Source organism: Ochotona curzoniae, unplaced genomic scaffold, assembly GCF_017591425.1.
Source record: "Ochotona curzoniae isolate NIBS_2020 unplaced genomic scaffold, NIBS_Ocur_1.0 contig_3190, whole genome shotgun sequence".
NCBI classification, from domain to species: Eukaryota; Metazoa; Chordata; class Mammalia; order Lagomorpha; family Ochotonidae; genus Ochotona; species Ochotona curzoniae.
In genome coordinates, this window is record NW_024465751.1 from 22,268,288 (window position 1) to 22,286,542 (window position 18,255).

Genomic DNA, 18,255 nt, shown 5'->3' on the forward strand with positions numbered 1-18,255 from the left:
ATCCTGATGGAGATAGAGTCCCAAGACGCAGCCTGGCCCTTCCTGGAGCCTGTGAACCCCCGCCTGGTGAGCGGCTACCAGCGCATCATCAAAACCCCATGGACTTCTCCACCATGCCAGAGCGGCTGCTGCGAGTTGGGTACACCAGCTCGGAGGAGTTTGCTGCCGACGCCCTCTTGGTCTTTGACAACTGCCAGACCTTCAACGAGGATGATTCGGAGGTGGGCAAAGCTGGGCACATCATGGTCTGCTTCTTCAAGAGTCACTGGAAGGAGTTGTATCAGGGAAAACAGGCCAGCCCATGAAGCTGGGGAGGAGGCCGCTGGGTGGCCTCTGGAAGGCATAGAACCTGGCCTTGTCACCTGCTGAGGCTGCTGGGCCCTGATGAGTCGGGCTCCCAGCAGTGAGCCCCTCCTGGCAGCGCCCATGCCCTCTCACCTGCAGTCCCGCCCTCTCCCCCCCGGCTCCTAGAGTGGGAGGGCAAGATGAGGCCTTTATGGACTAAAAAGCCAATAATAATAATAATAATAATAATAATAATAATAATAATAATTGACATTATTTTAAAAATAAAAGTATTGGCGAAATTTGCTCACAATATTTCACTGTTCAAATTACCATTAATGCTATTCTTCAATACTAAAAATAAAGCAGGCCTTCATAACCTGTCATTTTTTCCCCTTATTCATTGTCCAGTGAAATGGAACATTCCTACAAGTGTTGGCGGACAAGTTTCAATGTCACTAGTGCTGAAGGAAGCTTTTAAAGATATGAATTGAGAACATTTAAAATCAGATTGTGATTGTTTCTCAATCATGAACAATGTCCATTTTTAGTATTCTGTAATTTAATCTAGTAGAAGCTTAATTAGGCAGTTAAGAAGTCATTACCTAAATTGACAGGTGTAATTTGTTTTTTGATAAGTTATAAGACCATTATACTGCAACTCTAGCACAATACAAACACAATTTATTCAGGGAAACCTCAGGGGGATTCACACTTCTTAATCCATTTCTCACAGTTACGATTAAGCTCTGTTTCTTGATCCTGGGTTGATTGCTTCTGACAGAGAACAATCAGAGAATTAGAGCAAAAAAAGAACGAAGCAAATCTGCAAAATATGGCACTAATTCTGTAAAATCAGATTTGGCAAGCTATTCTAGCACATTAGAAGCAATCTCACTCTGTGGATATCATACAAGCACACTTCCTGCTGTTTGGTAAAATGTAGCTAAAAATTATATAAATGATGAATTTAAAAGATCCAATTTCTTGAAATAAGAAAGGTTTATATATTTATTTTAAAGTTAAAAAGGAGTTTATGCTGTGAATTTTCCTTGATGCCACGTTTCAAAGTAGATTTTAACTGATAAAACTAAAAAATGATACAAGTTTGAAACACATTCAAACATTCTTCTACCACATCTGTACATAAAAGCATGGAATCTCATAGACTGCCATGAAAGTTTATGGATCTTGGCCATACAATGGTGGCATGGTGTCATGGCTGCCTAGTGGCTAAAGCCCTCACCTTAAACATGCCAGGATCTGTTATGGTGCTGATTCTAATCACGGTGTCCCCACTTCCCATTCAGCTCCCTGAGCTCCTGGCTCCTGGCTCCTGGCTTCGGATCGCCCCAGTTCTGGCTGTTGCGGTCACTTGGGGAGTGAATCAAAGGACGAAATATCTTCCCTCCGTCTCTCCTCCTTTCTCTCTCTATATATCAGACTTTGCAACAAGAAAAAAATACATCTTTAAAAAAGGTATATGGATCTTAAGATCTGTCTAGCTTACAAACAGTCAAAAAGTGAACCTGGATTCTTAATACCTTCAGATTTAACAAAGATTAAGCATTGTGCATTCTTTTTTTTTTAAAAGATTTATTTTTATTATTTTTTCATTGGAAAGGCGGATATACAGAGAGGAGAGACAGAGAGGAACATCTTTCGTTCTATGATTCACTCCCCAAGTGAGCGCAACGGGCCAATACTATGCCAATCCGAAGCCAGGAGCCTCTTGCGGGTCTCCCACGCGGGTGCAGGTTCCCAAAGCTTTGGGCCGTCCTTGACTGCTTTCCCAGGCCACAGGCAGGGAGCTGGAAGGGAAGCGGGGCTGCCGGGATTAGAACCGGCGCCCATATGGGATCCCGGGTGTGCAAGGGGAGGACCTTTAACCACTTGAGCCACCGCGCCGGGCCCAGCATTGTGCATTCTTACAATTTTATCAGTCTTTAAAATCTGTGGAAAGCCCATATCTGTTTACAGAAATCTAGCTCCCATGTATAACAATGAATCTCAGCTATGAAAGGAGTTTCCTTATACAATTTTTTTTACCCTGAAAATATCAAAAGATATCAAACTGTCAGAAAAAGCTTAATTCAATTTTATCCTTTTTAGCTTCTATTCTTACAGACAGTGACTAATGAACTCTACTGATGAACTCACAAAGACTTCCTCTTTGCTTAGACAGAGATTGTTTCCAGAGAAGGTTCCAGTGCCATGGTGACCTACTTTCATGCTGCAGATTATGCCAACTCCAGCAAGTCTTTTTTTCCCCCTTTTTTCTTTAACCTCCTTTTACAGTATTTTCATTTTAATGTTGATCTTCTTACTCTTATAATTAAAAAGCCTGGCTTCAAAATGAGAGGCACATAAATTATGGTATTATATTTTAAAATGCCTGGCGTACTGCAATTAAAAGGCAGTTAAATACACATTCTGTATTTCTTTTTTTAGAGTTTGCAAACTAGTTATTACTGTTTTGATTTGGCCAACTACTGAGAAGAATTCCCAGGGAAAACCTAATTCTATAGGCTGTCTCTTCCAAAGCAGCCTGGGGAAGTGCGACATAAATGTGTAATTAACTGCATTACATTTTGGAGTGTTGAAAATATTCTATCCGAAGGCGGGGAAAAACAAGATCACTGGATTTCAACTTTATAGACTAGCAAGATTGCAAACTGATTTTTTAGGATCTCTTCTCACCTCATTATTTTGACAAAGGACAATATTTTTTTTAAAAAAATCTCACGTAAAAAACTACCAAATTAATATCAAATATAAGGCATCATTTTATCCTAAAGAGGAAGGGAAGGAGGCAAGGAAGGGAGGAATGAGGAAGGAACAAAAGAAGGAAAACGGGCAAAATCAAGGTAGAAACTGACTGTGACAAAATGAAAACGCGATCTTATCGCTTGGTTCACTCTCTAAATGCTTGTAATAGCTTGGGATGGACATGGACCAAGGGTAGAGCCATGGACACAGTCCATCTCTTCCATTTGGGTGGTAGAAACCCAACCAATGGGGCCATCCTCACCGTCTCCCAGGTCTGCACTAGGAAGCTTAAGTGAGGATCTGGTACATAGAGCTGGATTCTGGTATTTCAGGGTAAGACATAGTGTCTTAGTTGGTAGCACCAAACATTTATTCTTGAGGTCTATCTAGATATTTCAGTTGGGTTTGCCAATATTTACACCATGATTATGAATAAAAAAATTCAATCTTCAGAGACGTAATTTCATAAAGTGCTATACAATGAACATAGTGTGCATGGCAGAGTGATTTCCACTATAGGATTATCATAAGCATTAATACCATTCAAAGGATATTGTTGGTCACTTAAACACTGATAATTTATACATTAAGATTATTTGAAATCTGCTCATGCTGGTCACATTTGAAGAAGGTATGGCAAGAAAAGTTTAGATTGAACTCTGACAAGTGAATAGCTGTTTGGAAAGCTTAGTGCTGTAGTTCTGGTACCTTCCGAGGTCAAGGGAAAGCATAATGGAAATCTATGATCCAGCATGTAGAATGGCACCTATGTGAAAACACAGGAAGCTGGCATGGCTGGATTGCAGAACCCGCTTCTGTGATGGAGCTGGGGCATGGGCAGCACAGGATCCACAGAAAAAGGCATGAGAGGTTAGAGAATGGCGACCTTCTCTTGAGGTAAAGAGCAGCCAATGCAGGGTTTGTGACAGGAGAGAAGATGACCAGACCCATGAAGATGAAAACGGCAGAAGTGCTTCACATCAGCTGCAGGAGGAAAGACTCTCCGGGACCTCAATGACTTGGCATCTTTGATGCACACCATGCACACTCATATTAATGGACAACTTGCAAGTTCTAGACACTTCACAAACATTACCTCTTGTCTCACATCAACCCTGTCAGGAAGCACCAGTTTTACCTCTTTTTGTAAGTAGAGACACTCATTTTTTGCAATTTCTACTATCTTGTTTATGATCACATAACTAGCAGGGGCAATTAGGAGGTCCAGCTAGGACACCAGATTCCTGAGGCCAATCTTCAACAGTGATTTGCTATGCCTTTGTGAATAAGAGAGAGAGCTCAGTAAATACCCACCGAATGCCTCTGCTTCAGCTTTCACAGCATTGATAAAAACAAAACAAAACTGTTTAAAATCTTTGACAGCTGATCTTCCTACTAAGGAAACTGACAGTGAAACCACTCAAAAGCAAACAAACCAACTACAAAAAATACTTTCCCTGTAACATTTTCAAAATTCTGTAAAGTTATGATATTTAATTTTAGTATTCTCTGCTTTAGCTTAATTCATGGCTTACTGTTGTTTCGTTTAAAATGAAAAACATCTGGATACCTCCCCTTAAAACACAAAGAAAGCATGAGGGCCATTAAAATTTCCCCTCGATCATTTTCTTCTTCATGTTGCAGATATCAATTCTATTAGTCTTTTCATAAGTTAATTCCATTGCAAGGAAGGCGAAAAACAACTCTCCAACACATCTATTATTAATACAACTAACGTCCTGTAATTGAAACCAGCACAATTGATTTCTCAGAATTGAGAGAATTCATCTGCTTGAACGTTCATAAAAATTGTATATGTGTTAAACAAGGTGACATGAGTAAGTTCCCAATAACTGCCCTCTTAATTTTTTTAAGAAAACCTTAATGTTTTGATAGTACATGAAATACTGTATCACTTGTTGTCTGTCTCCCTGTCAGAATTTATGCACCCAGAGTCTGGAGTTATTCCTGTTGCATTCATACCATTCAGAACATTTTCAGCAAGGCCTGGATGTAGAAGGCATCCTACAAATACCTAGCAAATGAATGAATAGATTTTTCAACAACACTATTTTAGAACATGGAAAAGTTCTGACTGATACTGGTAGATACCTGGTAAATGAGCCCAGAATTCATTCATCTAAGTAACTGGAAAATATTATGTAAAATAACATTAAATGAGTAATGTGCTACCACGACATTAACTTTAATAAGATATAAAGCTGAGAGTGATTTAGGAGAGCACAGAGGAGATGACAACAGGCAAACACACAGCTTTTCCCTTGAGGAGGTGAGCATTTGACAGAGAGAGCTTGGCTTTCGACAGGACTCCAAAGGATCACTCAGACACAAACTAGCTGCCAAGTCCCACGTATAAGGGCCTTGTCCCTAAGCCCTCTGAGAAGGTTATCTGTGTGAAGATGAAAGCTTTTCTGCCTTGTCCATGGTGTTACAGAGAACATGAAGATGACCAAATTCATGTGGCTTTACCCAGCACAAGTAGAAATTGGAGTAAGAAAAATTCTACTCTATTATCACTTATTTATCTGTCAGTGTTACCTACTACATTAATGTTTTGCTCTTCTAGTTCTGATTAATTCTATTTTAAATGAAAAATAGAAGTTAACTTATCAGAAAGACTTCAAGTAACTGTCCAGTGATTATTCCAACTGTTGTTTGGAACTCAGTAATGGAGTACGAAATCAATTAACTTCATATTATGTTTCAAAAAGTAAATACATTAGAAGAAAAACAGAAATAAAATTAAATACTTTAGAGCATTTTGTTTGTGATACAATTGTAGCGGAATGTCTAGAGCAAGTGGTGGGGTGAAACGCATTAGGCAGGATTTTAACATGATTCTAGATTATTCACCGCCTAGTGTATACCTGTAAAATCCCCTGCACTGCAAACGTAATGCGATTTATTCCTGTAGTTAGCTTATGTGTACCTCAATGCAGGACAATGACGTGGGAGAGCTTGAGCTAACTGCCTGCCTCCCTTACAGGGCTGATAGAGGCTGGCTGGTTGCAGAAAAGGAAGTCAGAAATGCTGACAAAAATCAGTGTTTGCTGTGGAAACTCCAGGATTGAGGAAGGAGGGGACCAAATGATCAGGAAAGCAAGGCCTCTGGGAGCCCAGTGGTCCCCAGCTGACTGCCAGGAAGGCAAAGTGGCGCTCAGTCTTACAACTGCAAGCCACCAAGAGCTGCCAAAAGAACATGTCCAGGAGCATACCTCCCTCTGGTGGATCCGCCAGATGAAAGCCAGCACGCTGCTTTCAGCCTTGTGATAACCTGGGCAGGGAATGCAGCTGACTGACAGAACTGGGAGCTAGTGATGGGCGCTGTTTGAAACGGCCGAGTTTGTGATCAGAAACTCAAAGACACTGATTTGGCCTACATCTTTGACTACACAGATATATAAAAAAAAAGAATGTCAAGTGATACCAGAGAATTTATGCAAGTGGATGGTAGAAACAGGGCCGGACAAACTCTTTCTTGGGCAACAACCTTAACACAGTCATTATTCTCAGTTCATCTGACGGTTCGTACAGTTCTCAACAATACAGATTAGATTTTCCTCTACTTATTCCATATTGGTGAAATTTTAGTATAATTCTAAGATTTATTTTTTATTTATGAAAAAGAATGGATTTATGCTGTGCCACTTTTGTTCCATAACAGGTTTAGTAATTTGCTATTATGAGAAGTAATTAACGACTTGCCCTTATATCTATACTAGGAAGATGTAAATTCTGCTTCCTAGAGTTCTCTCAACAGTGAGTTGAAGCTACATGTAAGTTCACTCAGGATAGTAGCTGTGAAATAAAAAAGAAAGTACTAGAGAAGGTACTGGAGCATCTCAGGAACATTTCAATGTTTTACAGGTTTTTTGATTTCTGTACTTGAAAATTCTTTAAGTTCTAGAATTGTTGCTTCCCTTTGAGTACAGTAAAAAAAATTCTACGGTATTGTAGGTATTGTTTGGTATTAAACACCATTGCTACATTTATATATAGTACTGTATTTTACCATGGGAGGGCGCCCTAGTTTTTTACAGTGTGAACGCTAAGAGACTGAAAGTTCTTTCATTAAAGAACTTAGCTGGTGGATGGTCTGATTGGCATAATTTTTCTCTATGAGATTGTGTAGAAATCGCATTTAAAATGTTACTTTACTGTACGTCCACGGGCATTCTTACAGCTCACCCTTGAGCAGAGGCAGATGAAATCCTTATGAGTGACATTGAGACTCAATTTCATTTGCAGAGTTTCTTGTCAATGGTTCATTGCTATCTGGGCTGGTACTCCTCATCCATAAAGTCTAGCATGTGAGGGTGAACTGAGACAGAAGACAGTAGCATAATTTGCACATGAAATTACAGTAAGTGGGGAGAAATCAGCAGTAAGTGGAATATTATTATTTTGTCTATCATCAACATTTCTGATTGTTAAACATATTTATAGGACCAGATTAGTATATGGATTAAACCAGCATAGAAAATAAGGTAATCCAGATATCTCGTTTAAATTAACAGACATGTGCTTTGTCTTGGTTATGAGTCAAATAGTGATGCAATTAAAATGATCCAAATTTTATCTTTCTGCCACCTAAACTCCCCCTTTACATTTCTATCTTCTAGGCTTAATGCTATTACCTGTAGCTGTACTGCCCAGTCTTTCTTTCTTAGTCTCTCTTTTTTAAGGACCATTGAGTTCAAAGGGTCGGTTTTATTTTCTGAAGTCAAAATATTATGTTTTCATACCTAGTTAATAAATTAATAAAGTAATAAACTTAGGAGAAAAGTTGGAAAAGAAGAAAGGGAACAGAACATTACTAGTTGGAGTGACAGCTATTTTAAGATGGAAAGATTCACTTGACTACACTAACTTATACAAATTCCTATTGCGTGATTATAGACATAGGCAATGGAACTACGTTTGTAAAGAAAGAACTGAAACATCTTAATCTAGATGGAATAAAACTCAGCATGGATGAAGGATGAAAAGAAAGAAAGAAAGAAACAAACAAACAAAGAAAGAAAGAAACAAAGAAAGAGAGAGAAAGAAAGGAAGGAAGGAAGGAAGGAAGGAAGGAAGGAAGAAAAAGAAAAAGAAAGAAAAAGAAAGAAAGAGAAAGAAAGAAGGAAAGAAAGAAGAAAAGAAACAGTTTAGTATCTAAATTCTGAAATAGCATTAAATCTACATAGAAGTATCTGCTCAAGCTTGAAGGAAACATTTCAAACCAACAACAGTAGAAAATGAATGGAAAAGTCTCGCAGAAAATTTTATGGGAACCAGAAGTACAAATTTGATCCTGTAGTATCATTTCTAGATTTGGACACAAAAACATCTGATAACAATTTCAATCATCTTAAAATAAACAACCCATGCTGGAATCTAGGAGCCATGATGTCAACATGATCCTCTGATCCAAACGCAACTATCGCAATAGGTCACGGGGTCTGTTGTTATGACTTTAAACATGACCAAATCCTTCCAAAAATGAGAGAAAATGCATTACCAAAGGAGTCATCCCTACCTGGACATATTTTTCTTCTCTATTCATCATCTTCTATGATATGCAACATATTTAATAACTGTCTTAAACAGACCAATGATATTGAAAATTGCCACTAATATTTGAAAAGAATTCACACAAAGGCATACCTGCTGGACAAATACTGATACACAAAATTTTGGTAATTCAATTTGTAAAGTCCGACTGCTTAAAACTCTCCAATTTGAGTTTAAAATCATACCATTTTATTCTATGTGGGACAAAAAGGACATTATATGTCTAAGAGCCTAATCACATGTTTTTTCTCTTGATTCTAGTGATGTTTCAACTTCTCCAAAATTATGCAATGTTAAAAAAAAAAACACATCAGACCACAGTGTGTCATTTGTCTTCCCTCAGGAAGTAATAACTTTCTGCTTGTTTGGTGGGTTTGTTACAAGCTGACATCAACCACAGTCTTAATCTGACAGAACAGGGTCAGAGGCCTGGGAGCCTGGAGGAAACATGGGAAGAATAAAAACTAATAAAGCAAATGGCACTGGCTAAAGAATGGCTAAAATAAAAATACTTGCACATAATCTCAAAGACTAGAAAACCTACTGTGTGTGTGTGTGTGTGTGTGTGTGTGTGTATTTAAGCTAGGATATAGAAAGAAGGTCCTTAGCCTTCTTATTTAATTTTGCTGAAGAACCTCAGTATTTTTTCATCTTTGTTTTCAGATCAGGTAAGAAGACATTGAGTGAACTATCAGAAAACCGCACACATGAAAGCACACGGGGAACACTGAACCGGCTCAACCACGGATTCGTCATGCCGTAAAGGCAGATTCCAGCCAGCCACTATCATGAAACAAGTGTTGCTCACCAATGGTGTAGAACCTCTTCAGCTCGCTCTTGCGGGAAGGGCGCTTCTGGGGAGTGGCTGTGTTGTTCTGCTCTTCTTCAATGATGGGGGTCTTGGGAGCAGGGGGCTTACTGGCTTGTGTCTGCTTTCCTGCGCCAGCCAAAGGATTGAACCCCGGAGCAGTAATATCCACAGACTGGGACTTTTTCTTCAACCTAAAGGTAAAGATATCACATGCTGTGAACACTGACTCAAAAGACAAATTAGTTCTGCGTATTTCCATCAAAATCTTTTCTTCAACGGCCAAGTTAAATTTGAAGTTGAAACAGAACCAAGTATATCGAGAAATTAGAGGCTTTTCCCACTGTATTGTCAAATAAATATTTGAATTATTTCTGAAATGAGTTGAAAAAAAAATCTTCTGGCAGCGTCTCATGATACATATTAAAATGTAAAGTGATAAAGGAATTTATCTAAAAGCAGACTGAAATGTGGTGCCAGACACAGAAAATGAATCTGACTATTCTTCATTCTGAAAAATACCATTAAAAAAAATAATTACAGCTCAAAGAAAGGATAACAAAATAATCCTATTTCAAATGGAAGTTGCTGTTATCTTCCTTTTTAATGGATCAAAAATATTAACTGTAAAAATTATACAGTTCAAGTTATTTCTCTCCGCTTTCTCCAAGACAACAAAATACGTTGCTCACTGGTGTATCACAGACAGCAGGCATCATAGCTAACCCAGAAAGCAAAAAAGCTGGCATTTGATATTTTCCTCACTCATGCATGCTTTTGGCAGAATCATCATTGGTCACAATACAAGTTAACTTGAAATATTTCAAGATACACAACTAATGTAATTAAAGTCCAAATGAGCTACAATTGGCTCTTCGTATTTCTGGAAGCGAACATTAAATGTCACTTTTCAAGCCTCAAATTCCCATAGAAAGCAGGGTGGATTTAAAAAAAATTTTTTTAGATTATGTATAGTAATCACAGCTGCAAATTTGTAATTTCCTAAATTTTTTAAAGACTTATTTTTATTGCAAAGTCAAATATACAGAGGAGAGACAGATGCAATATTATACACATATATACATACATATACATATTATAATATATAACAGCAAATAGCAATATACTATTTTTTAAAAACTGTTAAGATTGTTGACTGTAGTGTTTTTGCAATATAAGCATTAATTACAATACAATCCATGCATTAATTACCTAAATTGAGCAACTAAGGAATGCACATATATTTCAAAACATCAGGTTGTACACAGTAAACAAATATTATTTTTATTTGTCAGTTTAAAAAACAACAAGAAATAAGTTTCAGGGACTGGCATTGTGGCATACTAGGTTAAGCTGCTGCCTATGATTCGAACACCCCACATAGTACCAAGCAGAGTTCCTGATGCTTCATTTCCTATCCAGCCCAATGTTGGGCAAACAGCAGAAGATGTTCAAGTTCTTACACCCACATGGATAACTAAGATGGGATTTGTGGCTCCTGGTTGCAACCTGGACCAATCCTATGGTAAGTGAACCAGCAAACAGTAGATCTTTTTCTGTCTCTATATTAGTTTCAATCTCCCTCCCCAATTCCATCCCCCTTCCTTGCCTGTAATTCTGCCCTTCAAATCACACAACTCAATCTTTAAAAAAGGAAAGACTTTCAGGTATGAGAATACATATAAAAACATATATATATATATGTGTGTGTGTGTATACATATATAAGTGTATATATATGTGTATATGCTTTTTTAATAAAGTTTCGAGAACAGTGCATGGAGATGTGTAGAGATGTGGACTGTGCTGTTATCCTGAGTCCTAGGAAATCGCCAATATTCAAGCACTTTTGACCAACAAAAAGGTATCTTCTATAGTCTGTCTTACTGTCTTTATTTCAAGATTCAATTTCAATTTCAATATAAAGCAATTTTGTTTTCAGAGGTGTGATTCAGAAGAGGAAAATTTTAACAGAAAGATATCAAATTTTGCAGAAGGCAAACTTTTCTTCAGCCATAATTAAGATCATCATAAACAATTATTCACATTTTGTAAATGTGAAAAGTTTTTCCTCAGATTCACAGAGGATTTTTTGGTTGTTGTTGCTCGAAACTATATTTTTTGTTGTCCTATTACAGAATGGATGAGTTACTGAGGTCTCTTGTTGGCATATAGGGTGGCTTATACTTAGTAAAACTCTAGGTAGACAGACAACAGGGCTTACAGATGGCAGAGTTCTGCATCACTTTAGAACGTGTATGCTACAGCCACTTACGGCTTCCTTGGTATGAGTAAAGGACACAGCACTCCATTTTAAGATGAACAGAAAACTGCTCTGAGCATTTTCCTTTCTGCTGCTCCCGTCCCTACCTGACTACTTCCCACCCAAGACCTGACGTTTATCTAGTTGTCCTTGTTGGTGCTGAAGTCCTGAGCGCCCCTGCTGCCTAGTTTTCTGCCTTGCTGAAGACGCGACTTCTTACTACACATTCTTAGAAAGCAGAATTGTGTGGGAAATTGAATTACTTCTTAAGAATTCTAAAAAGAGACTATTGTGGTTGTCAAGGAAATCTGTTAAATGCTACCTTTAATTTCCAAATTTTATAAATGAGGAAGTCTTCCTAAATTCTTAACAATGTTCTCAATTAAATGTGTTAAACGAATGTAAATATAGCATAATGGAGCATGTAGGTGTGCATAAGATAAAATATCCTTTGATAATAAATGCAACATTACACACACTGACAAAAAGCAATCCCTTAATAGGCATTGAAATTGGCTTTGTTTAATGTGCAAAGGAAAATGCATGCTAATGTCGTGGGTGGAGAATAAGAAGTGAATATAAAGGCAGCCTGCCTCCTGGAAGCACACCGTCAGGTTCATAATTCTTGCTTTTTCTCGTTCTTTCACTTTTGAGGAAACGAATATGCAGTTCCTCTCTATCTGTATTGCAACAGCTTCTCTCAGCACGCTAACCAGGTTGTATGTTGTTCCAGTACTCACCCATAAAATGGGAATTATTATACAGAAACATTCTGAGGGTCAAGTAAGCATTCTGAGTGGGAACGCCTAGCACAGCACCTGCAAAGGACACTTTGAAATATGAAAACTACAACACTTCTACATTAGGGTACAGTAAAATTTTGTTTTTCAAAATTCCCAGAGACATTGAAGAAATGCTATTGAAGACTCAGGATACTCTGCGGCTTTCCCTTTGTTAGATAAACACTAAGGTCGCAGAGACTGCTGCTTCAAAGGAGGTGTCACTCACTCTGAACTGTGGGATTTGGGAGGGAAACTAGAGGACTTCAAAAGGACCAGCTGAATGGCAGTCCTTTGTGTGGTGCGTAATGTGGTTTATGTCCAAATCTCCCAGAAAACAACCATATTCATCAGAGCTCTCTCTCTCTCTCTGTCTCTACTGGGGAACTCAAATTTCAGGGGGAGACCAGAGACCTCGAGGGCACAGAACAAGAATTGTCAAGGAAGTCTGAGGAGGCTCTCTGACCTTTGCACTCTATAAATCCGAGGTCATTTTGAACCGTTATCCAAGAAGGCTCAGCAGTCACAAGCACCGGAGCAAAGCAGAACTGGCAGAAATCTTCCTATGCCAACTGATTAACTCAGAGAGACTTGGTAACCATGACATGATTCATTTCTACTTTTCTAGAACCACAAGAAATCGTGTTCTCACTTTCAGAACAACTGAATAGAAATCATGCATATCTTAGCTCAAATGAGATTTAACTTGACATTTGAAAGCTCTTGAATTGGGTCAGCAGGATCTGAACGGCTGTGGGTGCCCACCACAGAGGAGCCCTCCTAAACATGTGGTCAATTGCCCACTTCTGTTTTATAAGTGATGATTTAATTATTTTCACTTACTTGAAAGGCGGAGTGAGATAGAGGAAGAAAACCAGTGACAGCAAGCGAGAGACAGTAAGAGACTGAGAGCAAGCAAGCAAGAGGCCTCTCTTTTCAACTGGTTCACTTCACAAATGGCAACCACAGCCAGGCCTGGGGGAGGCTCAAGTCAGGAGCTGACACATCTGGATGAGGGTGGTGCTGATTCAAGTGCTTGGGCCATTCTCTGTTGCCAAATAGCTCGCACAGGCTGTAAGCTGAGTTGGAAGCAGAACAGCCATAATTCTAACCGGCATTCTTTCCTGGAATTCAGGTACAACCCTTACTGCAACCGCCTATTTTTCAGTAGCTTTTTACTACAGAGAACACTTTAAAATTCTTCATATTTAGCTTCAGTTTAATAGCTGTCATTCATAGCAGCTTAAGTTACAAGTCCTCTTCTCTCACATTGCAAGGTGTATATTTTCTACCTCTCTCTATCATTCTATCATCTTCCCTCCAAGCGTAATCTAATTGTTTACATCTCTGCATGCCTATTAAGACCTTTACCTTTAATAGATTTTTTATCTTGTCTAAATATTGCATGGTGTAACTCTATCTTGAGCCTAAAGTATATTCTGCAATAATTTAAATGCATAAGAAAAAATTAATTTAAGTTTTTCTTAATTGAATGATCTCTCCCATGAAATGGGATTCCAACTATGTCTGCAGTATAACTAACTGAGCATGTTCTTGAGTCCTGTAGCTCTTTGGAAAAAAATGAATCATCCATTACTCACTTACTATGACCCCAGGATGCTGGTGGTAATAGAAGTGAAAGTTAAGCAAACCGAATATAGAACAGTGAGAATATTCCCTAGGCTTTAGGATTTTAAGAAAACATAACATAATGATGTAGAACCCACATTTCCATATATTCGACTTTGTAGTTTGAGAAAAACAGCATAGGTCCTAACACTGCGTCCCTGGGGGTCAGACAACTCAGCACTGAATCATTAGATTGGCATTTACTTACAGTCCAGTCCTGACAAAACTCTATTAACCTCTCATGACTCAGTTTTTACATCTGTAAAATGTGGATTAATAATATTTATTCAGTGAAATTTATAGGACTGAATAATTATTTGAAAACTATACAGGGCCAAGGTGACACAAGATAAGTTTTCTATCAAACACGCCAGAAGAAATTTCTCTAGTTCAAGGGCAGAATGAGAAAGATACAGCATTTTCCATTCACAGGTATGCTTTCCAAATGAATGCAACAGCTAGGACTAAGACAGGCTAAAGCCAGCAGCAGGAAACAGCCTGGATGTCCCCCATGGGAGGCAAAAATCCAACTGTGTAGACCATGACCCACAGCCTTCCAGGTTGCACATGGAACTGGGAAAAGACAGAAAATGTGAACCAAGGTATTTAGAAATGAGATGTGGGTATAACAAACACCATCTTAATTGCTGCATGACATGTCTGCCTGATTGTCATTTATCTTTTTGCTTTAAACAAAAACAAGCAAACATGAACAATCATTGAGCTTTTTCTTTTAAAGATGTATTTTTAAAAAATGTATTTATTTTTATTACAATGTCAGACATACAGAGAGGAGGAGAGACAGGAAGATCTTCCATCCAATGGTTCGCTTCCTAAGCGGCTGCAATGGCTGGAGCTGAGCCAATCTGAAGCCAGGAGCCAGGAGCCTCTTCCAGGTCTCCCACACGGGTGCAGGGTCCCAAGGCTTTGGGCGATCTTGGACTGTTTTCCCAGGCCACAGGCAGGGAGCTGGATGGGAAGCAGGGCCACCAGGATTAGAACCAGCGCCCATATGGGATCCCGGCGTGTTCAATGCAAGGACTTTAACCACCACGCTACCGCGCTGGGCCACCAAAATAGATTTATTTTTAATGTAAAGGCAGATACACAGAAAGTAGGCGGTACAGACAGAATAATCTACCATCTGCTGGCTCACTTCCCAAGCAGCTGCAACAGCTGGAGCTGAGCTGAGCTGAGTTGAAACTAAGATCCCGGAGCATCTTCTGGGTCTTCCACGTTGGTGCAGGGTCCCAAGACTTTGGGCCATCCTCTACTGCTTTCCTAGGCCACTGGCACAGAGCTGGAAGTGGAACAGCTGGGGCCCAAAGCAGTGGCTATATGGGATCCTAGTACATTCAAAGCGAGGAATTTAGCCACTAGGTTACTACATCAGGTCTCTTTTTTTAAATAAAGCATCACATACAGAGCCACCTGCTACACATGCTGCTTGATCTGTGCATGTCACTACCTCTGCTTATAGAGTATTCCACTGAGGCTAAATGATGAGAAATACCTAGAAACTATGGAAGCTGGAAGATAATCAGGACATTTTTATGCAGAGGTTGCCTTTTAGAATAAGAGATAGAAATGAATCTCATCTCTTACACTGACTAGCATTGTGGCTTCAGGGACAGGATCTGGACCATCGAGATCTTACCCTTAATAGTGGTGGTCCTGCTATTTGACTACTGTACCAATAAAATGTGTTGCTGGCGTAACGCTTCTTTTTTTCTATGAAAGAAGTTTGCTGAATTATAAAAAAAAAAAAACCTAGAGTGGTATAAGTGCTATATAAATTTTGTGCTATTCTTTTGTTGTATATTTTCAAATATATGCAGGTGGGTGTATTCAATATGTCTATCTGTCATCTCTTGTATTTTATCACCTGCTCATCTATCTACATGGATGCAAGTGACTGGCTGCCCCATAAGGCTCAGCACAGCAGTCCTTTCCAGCAAGAAGACCCTCTGTGGTTAGCACATCTCAACGCTGCTACACAAGCTGTCTTCCTGAAAGAGCTAGCGCAAGGATATTATTTAAAGCAGTAAAGCTGCTGAGAATGCAACTTTTCCAAGTTGGATACTGTGGCTACTGCAAAAGTTTGAAAAGTCTAGAGTCATAAAAAAAAGGAAGCTTTTCAGAGGAAACGCCTTAAAAACCTCACTTGGCAAAATTTATACATTACATGACCAAAAATAACAGCAGCTAAAAGTAAACCACAAAACCAGCGAAGACCAAGCATATCCAGAAGTTTCTTCATAAAAGAAATGATAAAATTAGAGGCTAAGATATTAATACAGGAAAATAACCCCTTGGATTATAGTACATGCCAACTCTAGAGCACTCTATAATTGCAGTGGCCTTGCTATTTTTCATGCTCCCAAGCAGGAGGATTAAGAAGGAGAGTCTCATTAATATGGAATTAGGAATTACACAATTTTCTTTCACAATTCCAAATGGATACCAAATGCTTCAACCAAAGTATACTTTGGGAATGCAAATTTGTGTTAGAATACTTAATGGGAAACCTAAACTAATTAGCTTATTATAAGAAGGCCTATTTAAAACCCTGCATTCATTCTAAGAAATTTAAACATTCCTAACTTAGAAATCCAGATAAGAGAAAATTCAAGGATTAAGGCAGGGGTATAATGATATGTGGAAATATTTGGCTACAAATTCTAGAAAAATACAAACAAATTCTTGTTAAACATAACTGAATAAAACTTCATAAAATTTAAGGCCAGTGTAAGTGATAAGACTCACACTGAAGCATGCAGAGATTCATTCTCTTATAACTAATTTTATGCTCTAAGTACTAGAAATTAAATCCTAAACCAGAGTTTAATGAAGCCTAATAAAAAGTCAACATTTCTAGCTGATCTTTCATAAAGAAGATCTTCAAGTTCTCTAAGTTCATCAGCTACTTTATTCACAACCCAGTGCTATGCTTCTCCAATGTGAAATTCAGCCCTTCCAATCCTAGTTGTGAACAACTCACTGAAGCAGCAAAAACTATATTATTATTTTAATTTACCTGTTTTCTATTTTTTCTGACAGGGAATTTGTATTTCTAACACTTAACTGTAGAAAGAGAGTATTTCAAAGAAGTGTTTTCTGAATTTATTTTTTCTTAAAGACTTAAAGGCTGAGCCATTTGAAACTCGGGAGCCTATAACTCCATTCTGCACAGATCCAAATGGGAGGCAGGTGTTTGCAAGCAGTGGCTTGCTCAAGATGCAACAATACCCGCCCTGAGAGGAGCACTGTTGTTATTTATATGATTTTTTTTATGATATGGCTTTATAAGTATAGGGTTCTCTTCTCCACCTCTCCCTCCTCTCTCCCCATTTCTCCACCCCCTCATCCTGTTTCCCTTATATTATTACAACAGTTTAGTCCTTCAGCAACAGTCACAAGTCCAAAATTCGAGAAGCATTTTCTAATAAAAGTTCTTAATACTGGATCAACTTAATCACTACATTAATTTTCACAATTTTAATCCTATATAATAGCCACTGGTAAACAAACTGTGGAAGGAATGCTTAAACGGCTTCTTCATGGAAGATATTTCAAGAAATACAAATGGTAAGGAAGTCCACATACAAATGCAATGATCAGATTTAGACTTCGGATACACCGGTAGTAAATGTCATGATTAATTTAGTGCATCCATATAATATAGGTTTGACCTAACCCTTACTAGTAATTTGTGTTGGAGCCTAATGGAGACAAGTTACTTGTTTCAGTTACATCAGTAATCCCATAATAAACTGAATCAATATCTCGGTTCCTTATACAGATGTCAAGTTTCATAACTTAAAAATAAACACTCTGCAGGTTTGATACCATTGTGAAAATTTTTCATTAGTGATACAGCAGAGCAGATATGACAGGAACTCAAATCAAACCGCAGGGGTTCAAGTTCATGATCTACTGCTTTTAACAATGAAATTAAAAGACAACATAATTATATTGATTGAAAATATGTACCGTTACTGGAATAACTGTTGTGAGTTTTACATATCACCTCTTAACTATAAAGTTCTACTGCACTGATTTAAAAGTAGTAAAACCGGATGAATTTCCCCTTCCATGTGCTTTCTGATCATGCAATTATATTGCAAGCACTCACTTTGAAATTAC

General features: G+C 38.3%; 1 protein-coding gene across 2 annotated transcripts in view; it reads right to left on the reverse strand.

Moving 5' to 3' along the window:
- Positions 1 to 9,629, reverse strand: part of OXR1 (oxidation resistance 1) — a 188,336-nt gene extending 178,707 nt beyond the window's left edge. For both annotated transcript variants that reach the window (XM_040979423.1, XM_040979422.1), the window contains exon 1: positions 9,440 to 9,629. The gene's annotated coding sequence lies outside the window, so the exon portion shown is untranslated. The remainder of the gene's footprint in view (positions 1 to 9,439) is intronic.
- Between the last annotated feature and the right edge of the window lie 8,626 nt (positions 9,630 to 18,255).